We start from the raw sequence: 18,124 nt of genomic DNA on the forward strand, positions 1-18,124 counted from the left end.
TATAGTTCAAAAAGTTATATAGTTCAATATTGTTGTTTACCTAAAAAAAAAAAGTGGTAAAGCTGATCTGTTAAGTCGCTTGAGGTGGAATGTAGTTTAGCGCAAAACATTTTTTTTAAGATTCGTTAAAGCCATTAATGTCCTTTTGCGGCCAATGACCGTCATGTTCCGAGTGACTCTGCTGAAACAAATGAAGCAAAACTCTACTCAAAATGATTTATTTATAAGTGATAATAAATGTATAGCATATTTTCATTTATACAAAAACAATGAATATGCTACATTCCAGTGTGACCACCCTGACGCTCCACCACAGTCGGAAGAACTTTAAAAAAGTCTGTTTATATAATTGTTGCATGCCGTTGCTGTAAGTTCCTCAAACCAGAATTTATTTATGGCAGCAACTAAGTCAGACTTTGTTGTTGGTTTTGCTACTTTCCGAATATAATCTTTGAGAGCATGCCACACCATCTCAATCGGATTCATGTCCGGGGACTCAGCGGGAGTTTTAATTCAGTTTATACCCTCAGAAAAAATGACCTTGCTTGCAGCAGTGTGTTTTGGAACATTGTCCTGAAAAAACGGTGATGTAACCCGAAGTTTTTCTTAATGTATGGAGCAGCAGTTTCTTTTATAATTTAATTTTCGAAGAAAGTCCGGTCCATTATTCCCTCGAATATTGCAATCGGTCCTGGACCCTCTCTGGATATTGCTCCCCAAACATGAACTTTTAGTGGATGTTTTGGCTTTGGTTTAGACACGTGTCTTCCACTCTTACGAAAGGACATAGCGGCAAAGCGATCCAAAGCCACTGTCGTTTCATCGGTAAAAATGACATCGTGAAATGTCTCTTTCTCATCAATCCATTTTTGGGCTTGTTGGAGACTTATTTCTTTATTTTTGTCTCTGATCATAGGACAATGCTGAGTTTTTCCATACTTCCACCCAAGCTTTTGCCTTATTTTCCGAATAGATCGCTCGCTGATTTCCACTCCGTGGTCATCCCGTAGCTTTTTCTTTAACATTACTTGATACCAGTTTGTCATTCTGGTGGGTGATTTTCTCCACTAATTCGATAATGTGTCTGGAAAAAAGGCAAAATGTTACATTTGTTAAAAAATTGTAGACATATTATGCATATTTAAAACTTAACACCATGCTGAGGATAACTTACTTTTTTATTTTGCGAGGATTAGGCTTCCGCGATTTTCGCTCTTTGAAATGTCATCTGATAGTGCTCAGTGTAGCGTGTACACCAATGGAATTTAAATGTCTATGTATTTCACGAGTCGAAAGTCCAGCAGAGCGCATTACTCTGATGTCTTGGGAATGCAGCTTGTTGATCTTAGTCATTTTGACTGGCATTTCGTGTGGCCGGACCGTTTTTATTCGCTAAGGAATCAGTCAGGGGTGTGGGCTAATGGTTTGTCAATGTTCAGAGGAAGCGAAATGTTTGTGAATAGCAGGGTGGGGGTTGGGTTTAATGCCCTCTTCGTTCCCCTAACCATTGGCACCAATCAATCAATGTTATTGTTACAATCAAAAATATGCTTCAGAACATTTTTTAAAGCAATTCCATGAAAATGTCAACCGAATCATGAAAAAATAAACTTTTGACCAAAACAACAAAACCTAAATTTAAATTTACTCATTAAGGTCTATATTTTATTGTTATGATGTGTTGAATTTTTAAGGAAATTGGTTTTTTATGCATGAAATATGAGAATTGCCAATGGTAAATTTCATTATCATCTAACCACATTTCGTGCTTTCAAAAAAGGGGTTAAATATGTCCATCCTAATTATGATCGCAAACTCATCTTAGGTCTTTGCTCTAAACAACCACGATTTTGCGTTACGGATGTGATCATTTTTGAACTCCCTTTAATATACGCCAATGACTAGCGCATATTTGTTCATTATGATGCTGCATTACAATTAACTTACATTACATAACATCCATATGTTATATCAAGAACTGAACATTTCAGTTAACTATAAACCACTTTAGTAACATTTCAGAAATAAATGTTTAATAAAGAGAACATAAAATATATTGTCATAATCTTGGCGCATAATGTTGGTGTTTTGGCGATGCAGCACCTTGTGTTGAAGCACTTCTTGTTTATTTTGTAGATAGGCTAACTGACCGTCAAATAATAGATCAAATAGTTAAGATACAATTTATGCCAAACTAGGAATGCTGGTTTCGATTCATTTTGCCAACCAACAACCACTGGTTAAGCGAATATTAACCGTTAACAGATTAATATAAAAATATTATTTAATAAAAAAACATTGACGTGCCTATTTTGTCTGACACATTAAATATTGCATTTTAAAATACTGATTTAGGTTATTTAACATGCGAACAGCATAAAGAACGAGCATCTTCATGCACCTGCTGTGTTTTTTTTTTTTCAGCAGCATAGAAAAATATAATAAACTAACAAAAATAATAAAATAAATCCTGCTCTAGATCTTTTTCACTTAAATGACAAATTAAGATTGCAAAACGAAAACATTGACCGAATCATTTTTAAGAACCGGCATAGGCTGTTTGTCCAATCGTGTTATTTTTTTTTTCTCGTCAATTAAAAATATTAGGCTACCTCAAATAGATTGCTTTACAGAAAAACCTCCATGCATTTGGTCTTTCCCACTGCTCAAAATGCAAAGGCTACAGCAGAGTTTTCATTTTATTCAGAGCATAAATGTTTTTTTTATTTTATTCATTAAATAACTATTTATAAAGATAAACTATCAAAGCGACACAATTCATTTCCAAGCCCTTTATCCAAAATCTAAGCACTTTTCAAACCTTGAAAATAGACTATAGCCAACATTAAAATTAAAATATTTTCAAAGATTTCCAGCACCCAGCACTTGCGCTTGTATGCTTATTACAACTATTTTACAGACGGCAAAACAAGAATAAAATCTTGATATTGATCTAAGCTTTAACTAAAGGAGTATAATATTTGTTAGAAAAACGGACCTGCAGCTGTAAATATTTCATTCAATATTTTACACAATCGGTTATAAACTATAGCCTAAAACAGCCTATAACATTAGTCCATCCATCGTGCATGCCTACAACCAATGAGTATTTTTTTCTATGCTTGTTTAGCATAGCCTACACAAAACTTTTCATAATAAAGCTTTCTCTCTCATCCTGGTCCTCTGTATGAACTTTTTGCAACCTGTCCTGAAGTGAAAAAGAAAGCAAGCACGAGTGGACAAGTTAAACTATATATTCCATCGACTAACACATTAACTAGAATAAACTAAAATAAATTTTGTAATCAAATATTGCCATATCTGTGACACAACTAGATTTTGAATATTCTCCACGTAGACACGGTCTTGCGCACTAACAGTCGGGCAATGATTCAATTCAAGTTCGTCTGGAAACATTAACATCAGGAGCCCGATAGACATAGGCCTATTATAGCATGCAATGTAACTTTTTGTATAAGAGTAGGCTATATATATATTTTAAATATTGCAACTTCCATGCAAATAAATTTTAATTAAAATAACCAAAATAGACTTTCTATATTGTAAAAATTTGCATGTGGATTATTTGCATGAAAATTGAGTCAAATAGTCTAAGCACCATAAAGTCGTCGACTTCAAATAATAGGGCAATTTTTAAATCATTTCACACAATAACATTGATGGTGGTAATAAGCTATCGACAAAGATTTTTAGCACCATCATTTCATCCTTATCTGGTAGTTACCATGTTTGGTGCGAACTGGACTTGTAGGTCAAGTGTGAACGGCTTCAAGTCATAGCAGAGAGCGTTAAGCCCAACCCCCACCCTTCCCTGTTCACGAACATTGTACTTCATGCTGTGCTGCTGATGGCCGAATTAACAATTCCTCAGGAATGTGTGTAGGTACAGAAAGTGGCAAAGCCAGGGATGAAACAAACATAGCAATCATCCATTTTTTAATTAAATAAATGAATAAATTGTTCTGCAGGCACGTGCAGCGAGCGGGGCTTTGGGTGTTGGATCTGCTGCCATTTTATCTGAACAGAAAGTGCTATTTTTTCTTGGGAAATTTATAGTTTTTTTTGTAAATGTATTATTATTTTTAATTACATTTTAATAACATAAAATGCTGGAGAACATTTTTGCGGAACAATCAATAGAGCATTAACACTCTAAACAGTTGCTTTATCCACAGCAGTTTGGTTTTAGAAAGAAATATTCACCAGAAATAGCAAATTGTTATCTGCTTGAAAAAATATAAGGGTCACTGGATAAAGATAGTGTGGTTGGGGCAGTGTTCCTGGACCTAAAGAAAGCATTTGACACGGTTAATCACAGTACCTTACTAAATAAATTAACAGCATATCAAAAATAGGGACTGCGTTGAAACTGACAGGTGCATCTTCTAAATGGGCTACCAACGTTTTGCTGTTGCGCGCTACAGTATGTGCGCTTCAGTGGGAAAAATGTTACCTCAGTCGCTTTTTCCATTCTGCAATCGAATGAAAGCAGAGGCTGGGTTTTCTTTGAGGTGACAACATTTGTGTTGTCAAGACAACTATGGCAAACTTTTAATGATGGAGGAGAGACTTAACGCTGTTTCAAGTCATTCAATGAATCTTTCGTCATAAACTTAATAAATACGATGATTTACCCAGACAGCAAACATACGTTGGGCCGACGTCGGCCGAAGGTCAACACGTCGGCCCCTTTAATTCTAACATCTATATATGGTTGGCCAAACATACGCATGATCATTCGGTCGTGTGTTCTATTGTTCCAGCTCAACAAACGTCGGCTCTGCATCGGTTAACGACCAGAGGCCGACGAAGCACTTCATAAGCATAAGCTATTTGCAATTAGCCTAAAAAGACACTCCGAAATTGTCTTTTTTTCTCCCCACTTGCAGGGGCCCCTAGTGGTTAATCCGGCCCTGTTCCAACCACACAGGTTTGCGATGGTGTTCGCGATTTTCTTTTTAATTTTAATTAATTAATTAATTAATTAATTAATTAATTTAAATATGGTTTCGGGACAAAGCAAATTGACGAACCATGTAACAACGGAACTGCCATCATGGTTGGTCAAAGAGCTTGGGAAATGCACCCCAGAATGTTGTTCCATGCGCCACCTGGTGGTCATTGTATGCAGCGCAGCAATGTTTAAAAAAATCTGGAAAAAGCCACTGCAGGAGCTTGCGTGGCCATGCATGACGATTTTCATGGCAGTGCAGAAAAAAACGCGCATTAGTTCAAGCCAGATCTGTAATTGTTGATTGTGTAGGTCCATTGCCAAAGTCGAAAGCCAGTAACCAATTTGTGTTGACAATAATGTGTGCTGCTACACGCTTTCCTGAAGCCATACCATTACATAAAATACATTAAGTCGTATAGAGTGATCAAGGGATGAACATTATGTCAAATGTGTTTAACGAGGTGTTAAGGTCACTTGCTATTCAACATTGTGTTTCCAGTGCTTACTATCTAGAGAGTCAGGGAGCACTAGAGCGTTTCCACCAGACATTGAAATCCATGTTGCGAACATACTGCCTTGACACTGGTAATGACTGGGATGAAGGAGTGGCCCTGATGCTGTTTTCGGTACGTAAAACCGTACAGGAGTCCCTCGGATTCAGCCCAGCCGAACTTGTGTTTGGACACACTGTCCGTGGCCTAAATTGTTAATTAAATTGTTGAAAGAACAACTTCTAAATTCAGAATATGGTAGCAAAACGAATGTGACCCAATACGTGATTTCTGGAACGATTACATAATGCTTGTTCCATGGCACAAGAGGCGCTCAAATCTGTGCAAAGTAAAATTAAGTAAAAATTTGACGTTAAAACTGTGGTTCGCGAATTTAAACCAAGAGACCAAGTACTGGTCCTTTTGCCAATTGTTGGTTCTGCATTGTCTGCACGATATTCAGGGCCGTATGTGATTGACCATAAAATAAGTAATACTGATTATGTCTTGCGCACACCTGATCGTAGACGAAAAACCTGTGTTTGTCACATTAACATGCTCTAAGCATATTTGGTATGTCAAGATCAAATTGAGAAAAAGGAAATGACAAAACCCATTGCACTTATGACCAGGGATTTTGTCATTCCCTCAGAGGAAGATGAGGATGAATTAGTGCTGCGCAATGCTCCACAGCAATGTGCTTTGTTACAGAACTCTAAGATTCTGGAAAACTTGTCCTTACACTTGACTCATTTGACAAAAACCCAAAAGAATGATGTTGAAAATCTGATTGAGAAATTCCCAAAATTATTTCATGACACTCTGACGCAAACCTCTGATATTGTTATTCATGACTCAAATCCAATCAAACAGCATCCTTACCGTATTAATGCCCTAAAGAGACAAATTATGAAGCAGGAAGTGGAGTATCTATGTGAAAATGGACTAGCAGTTCCAAGTTGTAGTCCATGGAGCTCCCCTTGCATTCTCTTTCCCAAATCCGATGGGTCAAATCATTTTTGCACAGATTACCGCAAGGTCAATGCCGTGACAGTTTCTGATTGCTATCTGTTGCCGCGTATGGAGAACTGTGTTGATAACAGTTCTGCTCGTTTTGTGACTAAACTGGACTTGTTAAAGGTTTACTGGCAAGTGCATCTGACATATCGGCCTTTGTTACCCCTGATCACTTTATGCAGTACAAGGTTATGGCTTTCGGACTTCGCAACGCACTTGCTACATTTCAATTTTGATAACTACTGTACTGGCAGGAGTTGCGGGGAGTAATGCATATCTGGATTGATGTAGAGATCTATTCTACTGAATGGCACATGTCTCAGTTGAAAACTGTGTTTCAACGACTAGCCAATGCTAACCTAACACTGAATTTGGCAAAATGTGAGTTTGCTCAGGCAACCATCACCTATCTTAGTAAACAGGTTGGTCAAGGAAAGGTCCGACCTTTTGAAGCAAAAGTAACAGCCATTGTAGAATTTCCTACCCAAAATACCCGTCGTCAGTTGCGTAGGTTTTAAGGAATGGCCGGATATTACCGTGGATTCTGCAAGAACTTTTCAAGTGTTGTGACACAAATTTACTGAGCCTTTCTAGGCAATTTAAATGGTCATCTAAATGCCAGCATGCCTTTATATATATAAAAGACAGTATTAAAGCACTTCTTTGTGAAGCTCCAGTTTTGGTAGATCCAAATTTTAAAAAGCCTTTTAAAATGGAGGTAGATGCAAGTGCTGTAAGAGCTGGCACTGTCCTGCTGCAGGAAGACATGGAAGGAATTGACCATCCGATTTGTTACTTCTCCCGTAAGCTTAACAAACACCAGTTGAATTATTCAACGATTGAGAAGGCTCTTGCTCTATTGTTGGCTCTACAGTATTTTGAAGTGTATGTGGATTCCAGCTCAACTCCAGTAGTGATTTACACAGACCATAACCCACTTGTCTTTCTGTCACGCATGTTTAATCAGAATCAGAGACTGATGCACTGGTCACTGATTATACAAAGCTATAACCTTGAGGTTCGACACAAGAAGGGAAAAGAGAACATTGTGGCTGATACTCGAGCTAACACGTAAGTTTTATATTTGGCAATTCAGTTATGGTGGATTTATTTATTTTTAAATAATTAAAAATATTTATTTTACAAAAATTATAGTTTTGTTCTTTAGTGGGGAGGTGTTATGTGCCAGCACGTATTGGTTATTTGTATTGTGTTTCATTGTGTTTTTCTTTCTATCACCCCAGGTTTCACGTCCTTGTTTTTGCCTATTGCTGTTCCTGATTGGCTGGTTCACCTCCAATTGATGCAACCAATCCTGACCCTGCCTTATGCTGATTGGTTCCTCAGTAAGGACTTGGTCCCGGTCTTAGCCAATCAGATCACTCCAGCTCACTATATATTTTGTGTCTGCCAGCAATTTGGCTCGTTGTCTTGATTTGTTGTTGGTTTCTGTGCTTGTTTGCTTACCTGATTGATTGAATGTGATTATATCCCCATTTTGTTCAATTTGGTTGTGATATATTGTCTGTCTTCACCTTTATTTACACTGTGTTGTCATTTTGGTTTAGTCACTGTCTATTCTTGCCTGTGTCATGTTTCATTTTCTTTCCTCATGTTTCCCTACAGAGGTTTGGTAGAAAGACTGGTAGGTAAGTAGGTCACGTGACATGCATTTCAACACATAGGACTTCAACTGTTTAGAGATACACTAGGAAAGAGGGTGAGTGCCAACCCGTGTATTTTTGATTAAGTGGATAGTTAGCGTAGTTTTGGTAAGACGTCTTTGGATGTTGACGACTTATTTTTCACATTTTGGTATATTAGACTAGTTTAGAGGAGATTTGATATTAGTAAGACTGTTTGGTTTTGATTGTTTCTTTGCTTTAGTGCCACCTATAGCCAGTCTTTTTAAAGAGCCCATATTATGGGTTTTTGAAAATGCATTTCCATGTAGTGTGTAACATAGCTCTAAGTGAAGTGAAATATCCAGCTAAGGAAGTGTACAGTGTTTAAAACTATTGATTCATCTATAAAAGAGTCGACTCATAGTGCTTCAAACGAGTCGTCTTGATAACGAGTCATTAGGTGTTTCATGATGACGCAGCTACGAAACACAAGTAGTTGGGCGCGCAAACCCGGGAGATTTGAAACCTGCGGCCCCGCCCACTAACAGAAAAAAAAGTCTCACACACACACACACACACACACAGACAGACACCGGTCGAATAAAGTCACGCTGTGCAGATGGATATTATGGACAGTCTAATCAAAGATGAAACATCAGCAATATAGCCCAGCCTTGAGCAGTTCTGAGTGCTTCTGAAAACTATATGCTTTCAAAGAAGACTTCTTCAGTTTGTTAAAGGAAGGATCAGTAAAGACTGTCAGAACATGGATCAGTGCATCATAAATCAGTTTCTACCCCCATTTCACAAGTGTAATTCACAAGTGCGATTAAAATTATTGCCTCGTTTACTCTAGCTTGCAAATTATGTATTTAGTTGTGTTTTGTTACTTGTAACCGCGTGTGCTGTATCAGGTTAACTCTTTATATTCTCATATCGCGTGTAAAGACACGTTGAAAACGCGACGCGTGCCGCTTTGATTACGGATCGTCAGCTGTTTACACACATGCAATGGTCAAGTTTCAAAATATTTCAGCTCAGGTTCGAGGTGAGGTGTCTAAATTGCACCCAGCAAGCTGAACTGGCGCTCTAGGCGTGTGTGTCGTGTCCTCGGGTAGGAGTAGTGTGTGTGTGTGTGTGTCTCCTCGTGTGTGTAACGCACGGGTATTCGCGGATATAACTGAGCACCGCGCCCTCTCAATTCAGCCGCTCCTCTATGGACGCGCCGGCCCTGTGTGTGTGTCTCCTTGTGTGTGTAACGCACAGGTATTCGCGGATATAACTGAGCGCCGCGCCGCGCCCTCTCTATTCAGCCGCTCCTCTATGGACGCGCAGGCCCTGTGTGTGTGTGTGGGTGTGTGTGTGTGAAAAGAGCAAGACTGTGACAGGCTAGGAGATCTCCTCGCCAGTTGTTGGACTTTTTGCTCAATAAAATAGTTAGTCGTCAGTATTTTCTAGTCCATCGTTTACATTCACCCACTGGCAGCCAAAATCCACTATGAAGCGTGTATGCACTGTGACTACTTTTATATTGTTGATTAGAAGCTGGGCATTTCACTCTGTCTCGCGCTGAAGCCTTGTCCGTGTCGACCAATCGCAGCAGGCTGTCATCGGTCCAATCAGCGCAGATTAGCTTCTCACTGAGGAGGGGTTTGGGAACAAATGAATCGCTGAACGATTCATATGGGAGTCGCTGGGATAATTAGGCAAAACTAAATTCAGATTATAAGACCATGAAAGTGTTTTTTGACCTTGCATGCATATTAGACTGTTGTTGGAGACCCGTACAACCTAAATATGACCCTATTTCAAGTATAATATGGGCTCTTTAAATTGTTTTGGTTGTGATTGTAAATGGCTCACTTACTGCTTCACTTATCACCACCTGTAATAAATTTCTTTATTTGCACAGCAATTCTTGTTTGTGGTTGTTACTTTGTGCAATTTTCTTTGTGTTCGTTTGAACCAGATCCTCGGTCAAGTTTGCAACCCCACTCCCTTAGACTGCCCAGGGGTTTTACAATGGACTTTCCTTTATATCTCCCATTAAGTTTTTTTTTTTTTACTTCGTGCTGTCCATCTTAATTTTAATTTTATATTCCACACCAGGCCAGTAAAAAAAATCCTTAGTGTTGAGCCCTGTTGAGTAATTCTCATTAAAACTCAAAGGTGCATTGTGTTGTGACAATTACTTAAGATTTTTGTAACAATAAAAATGTATTTAATACAACCATAAAAATGGCTAAGATTGTCAATACACTGTACTAGAAGCACAACCAGTCGTTTGGTGTGTTTGTGTGAGCGAAAAAAAAAAAAAAAAAACATTTGCATCTCCTATTAAAAAAAATAAATCTTATGTTCAAGCCACAGTATCGGTATCATAAAATTGCCACAATTTGTGACTCAATCAGAATATTAAGTTAACATGATATTTGAGGAATTAAATGATCTTGTTTGGATTTCATTTTATTGTGAAATTCTAAAAAGCCTAATAATATAAAATATTTTTTAAAATAAGAGCGTTTACAAACATTTGTTTAGATACTGTTACGAGTAAACTGCAGTAATCACTATTAAGAGAGAAGCATGTAGACAAAACATATTTTAATAAACAGGAAAATAAAATGCACACCAGAACATAGCACAACATTCAAAAAAAAAAAAAAAAAACCAGACAAGCATGGTTTGTGAGCAAAGGAAATCAGGAACAGAACCAACAAAAACACAAAGAACTAACTTGACTGGCGACAGATCGAGTGGGCAACTTACGAAATGGCAAAGCTTTTCCCATTCAATGTTGATCATCTTATATTTTTTACACAAGTTAGAAAGCATAGAAGTCATAAAGTGAAGTTAAGAGTGTTGAAATTGCCAATTAAATAACCAAAACAGCTTTTCATTTACCTTCATAGATTAGCTGCTGTCAATGGCCTGGGCACGAACAGGGCGACATGTAGGCTTACTAAAAAAAGGTATAGGATGTGGTAAAGTGTTAATTTACACATCTATAGTTACAATTTAACATAAATTCTTGGGAAAACGACAAGTAAAACATAGAATATAACATACTTACCTTCACATAACCACTCCGTCCATTGCTTTGTTCATTACTTGATTCAAATAAGAAGCACGTGCACACACGCGTCATGCAGAGAAACCGACTCAGTCCTGCAATCATGTTTCAACATCGAACCAATGTTATGATATTCCAGATGCGTCGGGTGGCCTATATGTTGAAGAGTCAACTTCATTTCGACATTAAATCAATGTTTTATTCTCGATGTATTAACCTTCTGACGAAATAAAGAACATTGATTCAATGTCAAAATTTGATCAACGACTGATACTGATGCTTATAACCAATAATCAACATTGATTCAATGTCGGCTTGCTATATGGGATTGGTTCTTGGATTGACGCTCATTGCAGTTGTTGTCACACTGCAGGAAAGTGTCTGAAAACTTGACACTGCCAGAACTTCATTGGAAGAAAAATCTGATCGCAACGGGCACTAAGCAGCTGTCAGTGAACATGTCAAACCAATGATCAAAGATTGCCGATTTTAGCCTAGGATTTCTCAAATTTGTCTTAGATGACAGAATTGTGGCTGAATTCTCAGTTTGAGCAGGGCTTTGGGCAGAAAAGACCACAGCAGTGCAAGATGCAGTGCTCAGAAATAGTTCCACCATTTTGCCAATGTCATGCCAACTTACTACTTTGAACAGAAGTCCAAAAACCCATTTTGTGTGACAGCAAGTCAATCTGACACACCTTTTCACACAGGGCTATGTACAGTAGTTTTGTATTTTGTTTTTCTTTAATAATAAATACCTTCATTTACTGCATGATGCGTTTAACTGAATGATGTGTTTACTTGTGTTATTTTTTGATTGATATTTAAATGAGTTAATCTGATAATCTGAAATTTTTAATTGTGACAGACATGCAATAAATAAGGTGCAAACACCCAACTTTTGCCAGACCACAGATATTAGTGTTAACATCAGCATGTCTTCTGGCACCTCCCAAGGAGGCTAACTGAAAATGGCATTTAGAGGCTGTTGACCATATGGCTTGTGTAAGTAATGGCACAGATTATATTTTGTCTTGCAACCAAGGTTGTTCCTGTCACTTACTTAAGGGCCCAATCTAGAGCAAACATGAACTGCCGCCAGAATTCCAGCATTTGATAATTCTTTCTTAACTTAATTGCACTCTAAATGGTCAGTCTTTTTCCCCATATTACTACATCCAAAATGTATTGCTTACAACAGCTGTGGATCTTCTGAATATAAACATGCATATTGTGTGTGTTTGTGTGTGTGTGTGTGACTATACATATGGGTGTGCGCATAGTATGATATGGATTGATGGGGCACTATAATAGTCTGCGTCTTCAGACTAAAGATTTACCTCCCAACTTCTGCAGATGAGAGAAACCTATGGTTGCCAGGCTTTGAAGAGACCTCAAAAGTGTCAAATGGTTGGACAGACTGATATCAGCCCTGCGAGAGAGAGAGAGAGAGAGCGAGAGAGAAAGAGAGAGAGAGAAAATGATGTTGAAAGCACTCCTGTACACTTCAATAACAGAAAATAAAAACATAAGAGTGCATTAGGAACTCTAAGGCTTATTCCACGACCTTCAGCAACTTACAAGACAATTTATGAGAAGACAGACAATAGAAGGCCAAAAAAGAAAAAAAATGCAATTGGCAAATGGTATTATATCTGTTAGCATTTATTTATTTATCTTAATGGTGTCTAAAGCAGGCCACAGCTTCTATCTTGAAATACTCTTATATGGTTAGTTTGACTTTCATCTAATTTCTTAAGAAATGGCACAGTGCTAAGACATCTAACAGAACATAATAGTTTTTATACCTGACTGAGCCTCAAAGGAGACTTGCATTAAAATTTTGTTGAGGGAAACTTGTAATACTTTAGTAAAATTAAATAAATTTTAAGACAAAAATAGTAAAAATAATGTTTAAAAACCCAAACAAATTAAATGGGTACAGGAAATAAAAATAGTAAATAAGAATCAGGTTGGGGCAGCACGGTGACGCAGTGGGTAGCATAATCACCTCACAGCCGGAAGGTCACTGGCTTGAGCCCCGGCTGGGTCAGTTGGCATTTCTGTGTGGAGTTTGCATGTTCTCCCCGTGTTCATGTGGGTTTCCTCCAGGTGCTCCGGTTTCCTCCACAAGTCTAAAAACATGTAGTTATAGGGGAATTGGGTAAGCTAAATTGTCCGTTGTGTTTGAGTGTGTATGGATTTTTGCCAGTAATGGGTTGCAGCTGGAAGGGAACCCGCTGCGTAAAACATACAAAAAAAATTATGAATGGGAAAAAAAAACAACAACATAAGGTTCTTAATTAACCTATCCTCTAATCAAAACCCAAATAAGAATGTAGTAGCACAGAAAGCAGGTTATGTGACATACCCCGGTAATTTTATGAGTAAGTAAGTGGATAACTTCAGCTTTCGTTCTTTTCATTTCATTTTTCAAAAGAAAAAAAGAAAAATTTAACAAACCCTTTGAAATGAAACATGAAAAACTGCGGGTCTGCACTTACAACAGAAAAAGTTTTTGTGCCACAGCATTTTTTGTACAGTGTGGCATAGGTGTGTGGAGCCATCTAGACAGCATGTCAGAGGCTTTAAATAATTTCAATCACCTTCACACAGTTTGGGTGACTCTGAAAGAAAGAGTTGTAACATTTTGCTGAGAACAAATTCTCAGAATTTAAATTTCTCCCTTTTTATCATGCGCCTTGGTTATCAAGTCACACGAAGCAAGAGCTGTTATGGAGCAAGGTTATATGATGGTAAGCACACAAACATAAGTTCATATATTTGATTAAACAGGATTAAATTACTAATGCATAAAACAATGTTAGAAAACATCATAATTTCTTTATTTCCTGAAACAAAATCATTATATTTTTATTACATTGCTTTACACACACACACCATTCAATATACAACAAATTGCCTTCCTATACATTTCTCACTTTAAGGTGATGCTCCATTATTTCGATTTAAAGATTTTGAAATTTAGATTTTGATTGGCACTGCTGCCTCACTTCTGTGTGGAGTTTGCATGCTCTCCCCGTGTTCATGTGGGTTTCCTCTGGGTGCTCCAGTTTCCCTCACAGTAAAAAAAAATAAATAAATAAATTAAAAAAAAATAATAATATATATATATATATATATATATATATATATATATATATATATATATATATATCTCAGCAGTACATCTGAATTGAATAAGCTAAATTGGTCGCACAGTACGTATGTGAATGTGACAGTACACGTGCGTTTCCCAGTGCTGGGTTGCGGCTAGAAGTGCAATAAGTATCATTCCACTGTGGCGACCCCTGAAACAAAGGAACTAAGCCGAAGGAAAATGAAAGAATTAAATTAAATATTGTTTTGATACAATGGCAAAATTCCAATATGGGAAACTGCAGACAATTTTTTAGAAGGCTTCTAAGTTGAGGTAGAGGGAACCTTTTTTCAGCAAATAATCACCCCTGTGTTAATTCCTTTATTAAGATTTTCTTGGTAATGTTTACATTTACCGTTTCATTTTGGGAATTTCCTGAGATAAATAAGTTATATCTATGAACTTTAATAATAAACCTATATAAAATGCTGCGCTTCCCACCTCCAGTTGCAATGACTTTTGGGACTTCTAGAGCGAGTTTGGTTCTCAAGTCTGCATTGGTGTGTGCATGATATCAAGAATACATCCAGGAAGTTTCACGGGTCCTCCATTCTTGCAGTCTTGAGTATTAGAACTGAACTGTGGCAGTTGTTGATGATGAGCGCTGTAACGTGTTCATCCTACGTGCCTTCTCAATGTCATATAAAGTGCGCATTTTTCACATGATGGTTCCACTTGAGGGCATATTGTATGAGATGTCTCCCGATGCAGTTCTAATTAACTCATGTAATTTATCGTCCTCTACTATGTTAACAGGTCGGCAGTTTTTGTTATCCAAATAACCAAAGCATTCGTTACCTTATCACTTACAGATCTCGTCATTTTACCATGAATGCACTCCTGCAATTTACATTGGTGAGGCCCTGTAGTGATGATTTCAGTAGGGTGTTTTGCCTTTAAATGATATATAAAAGACAAATTACTTCTGTGGTAATTAAATTCATCTTTGCAAAATGCACAGATTATTTTAGTTTTATCCACAGAACGATCCTGCAGAGTTTTATACTGAAACTTTTCATCAATAAGTCCTTCCTTGGTCTTATCCATATTTCTTTGCACATTGAACACACGTCGGCCACAACAGGAAAAAAAATAAAAAACTGCAATTGCGTAGGTCATTAGAATAACTGAGACGCAAAAAAATAAGAAAATGTAAAACCACATTCTGCACACTGTCCTGGCTGTGGAAGAAGAGGATACAGGTTGATTGGCCTGCCTGCAATCCTGACCTGTCTCCAATAGAGAAAGTGTCACATTTTGAAGTGCAAAATGCGACAACAAAGACCATATACTGTTGCCCAACTTAAGACTTGTTTGCAGGAAGAATGGGACAAGATTACACCTGAAACAATTCATCACTGTGTGTCTTCAGTCCCTAAATATCTTTTAAATGTTGTAACAAACAAAAAATAAATAAAAATAAGGAACACATTAAATAATACATATATTGTTTGCAATGAAATACAAGTCAAAGTAAATTTAGATATCTCTACTTTCTTTTTATATTTGCGTTTTCCATACTGTCCCAACTTTTTCTTATTTGGGTTGTGTATATATACAGTGGGGAAAATAAATATTTGTCACATCAGCATTTTTAACAGTAAGGGGATTTCTAAGTGAGCTATTGACACAATTTCCACCAGCCACCAAATATTGAATTCATACAAAGAAATCAGAACATTTAAGTATACAAGTTGAGTCATAATAATTAAAGTGAAATGACACAGGCAATATGTATTGGATACATGAAAATAACAAGGTGCAAAATAAAAAGCCAGAAGATCACCTGAAATCTGTCAGTATTGAGACAGAAATCTTGCCCTCTATGAGTAGTAAGGATATCAGATGCTTTAGTCTTATGGCATTTGGCCTATAAAGGCTTCTTATTTCCCAGGAGGCACACAGGAAATACTTCATGATGGGTAAAAGCAAATAACTCTCCAGTGTTGCCAGATTGGAAATGTGAAAATATCATACTAGAACCTCAAAATTATTGTATTTGGAGGAAAATTATCGTACACGAATCATACAGTACAGCTATTATCTAGGCAGGTAGCGTTTTGACCCAACGTGCAAATTACCATAATACGTAAAAAAAAACCGTTCTCCTTCTCATCTTCCTTTTCAACACTTTTTAAAACTTAATTGCTTAAACAATCAACCTCAACCTGAAAACGATTGACTTAAGCAAGGCCGCATAAGGCAGGAATGTTAACTCACGAGAGAGAAAATCAAGAGCAAGTGATTTTGAAAGAGCTCATTTTGTGTAACTCCACGTTCACCTTACAAACAGTAGACAAAGGATGCAGCTAGATCAATAAGTATAGAAGCCCTAAGATTACAAAGAAATTGTAACCGAAAGAGCATCCACGTAAGATCTCAGTTCGAAGTCCATAGAATAATCACTTTTTGAGAAAATAGTCTTATTCAGAAACTTAAACAGGAAATAGTCACTTAATCAGAAAATTTTGATGTCTTTTTGAGAAAATCCAATTTAAAGAAAAGTATTTTAAAGTGCAACACATCTGAAACTTATTATTATTATTATATATAATTATGTAACTATAATTATCCCGACTATATACAATGCTAAAATTATTAACATAATTAAAGATGAGATTCTCCCATTTTCAGTGATATACAAATATGTAAATTCAGTTTTGTAAAAGGTCTGAATTGTTATGTGATAATACAAAAAGCATAAAAAACATAAACTAATGGGCCTGTACAGCAGCTTTATTTGTAAAATCAAATATCAGTAGAAAATGTTCATAAAAAATATTCTTTTTTTTTTCTTCTTTTTTCGGCTTAGTCACTTTATTAATCAGGGATCGCCACAGCGGAATGAACCGCCAACTCATCCAGCATAGGTTTTTATGCAGCGGATGTCGTTTCAGCTGCAATCTATCACTGGGAAACACCCATACGCACAATTTAGCTTAACCAATTCACTTATAGTGCATGTTTTTGGACTTGTGAAGGAAACCGGAGCACTCAGAGGAAACCCACGTGACCACAGTGAGAACATGCAAACTCCACACAAAAAAAAATGCCAACTGACGCAGCTGAGGCTCGAACCAGCGACCTTTTTGCTATGAGGCGACAGCGCCACCACGTCACCAATAAATATTGTTTAAATGAAATAAATTGATAAATTTCTAAAATAAAAATATAAAATTGCTATAGTATTTTTCATGTGCTAGCATTATATTTACAGGCAATCGTGTTAACTACATATTTAGCAAAATAAAAAAAGTCTATATGATACAAACTTTCTCTTTAAATTCCTTCACAGCTTCATCTGATAATGATCCGCCGTCCTCCGAAAAATAACCACCTTCAGGATGTTATGTCATAATATGGATCTGTTCCACTCAAATTTATACCACTTAAATGTACATCACTCAAATTAATTCCACTTTCTGTTCCTTACACTCAAATTAATTCCACTTTCTGTTCCATAACAGCTGGCCTGTTAAAATAAAAATTTATCAAACCATAGCATCAGTATGCTATCTAAAAAATTATTTAGCAAGAATGTTGTTTTTTTATTTTAATAAGTGGGTCACCTTCACACATGTTAAGCCTTGAAAATATTGATAAAGAAATATTGATAAGCTAGGAAACATGTTATTTCTCTCAGATGTGGAAAATCTATTCCCATCAACTGCGTAAACATGAATAGTTCAGAGACTTCACCTTGTACTATGCCAAGTCTGGCTGTGTTATATTGTTATAGACACTGCATATAGTATACACAAGCTTACAAGTCTTGAAGAGGCA

Source organism: Danio aesculapii, chromosome 14 (assembly GCF_903798145.1).
Source record: "Danio aesculapii chromosome 14, fDanAes4.1, whole genome shotgun sequence".
In the NCBI taxonomy this organism is placed as follows: Eukaryota; Metazoa; Chordata; class Actinopteri; order Cypriniformes; family Danionidae; genus Danio; species Danio aesculapii.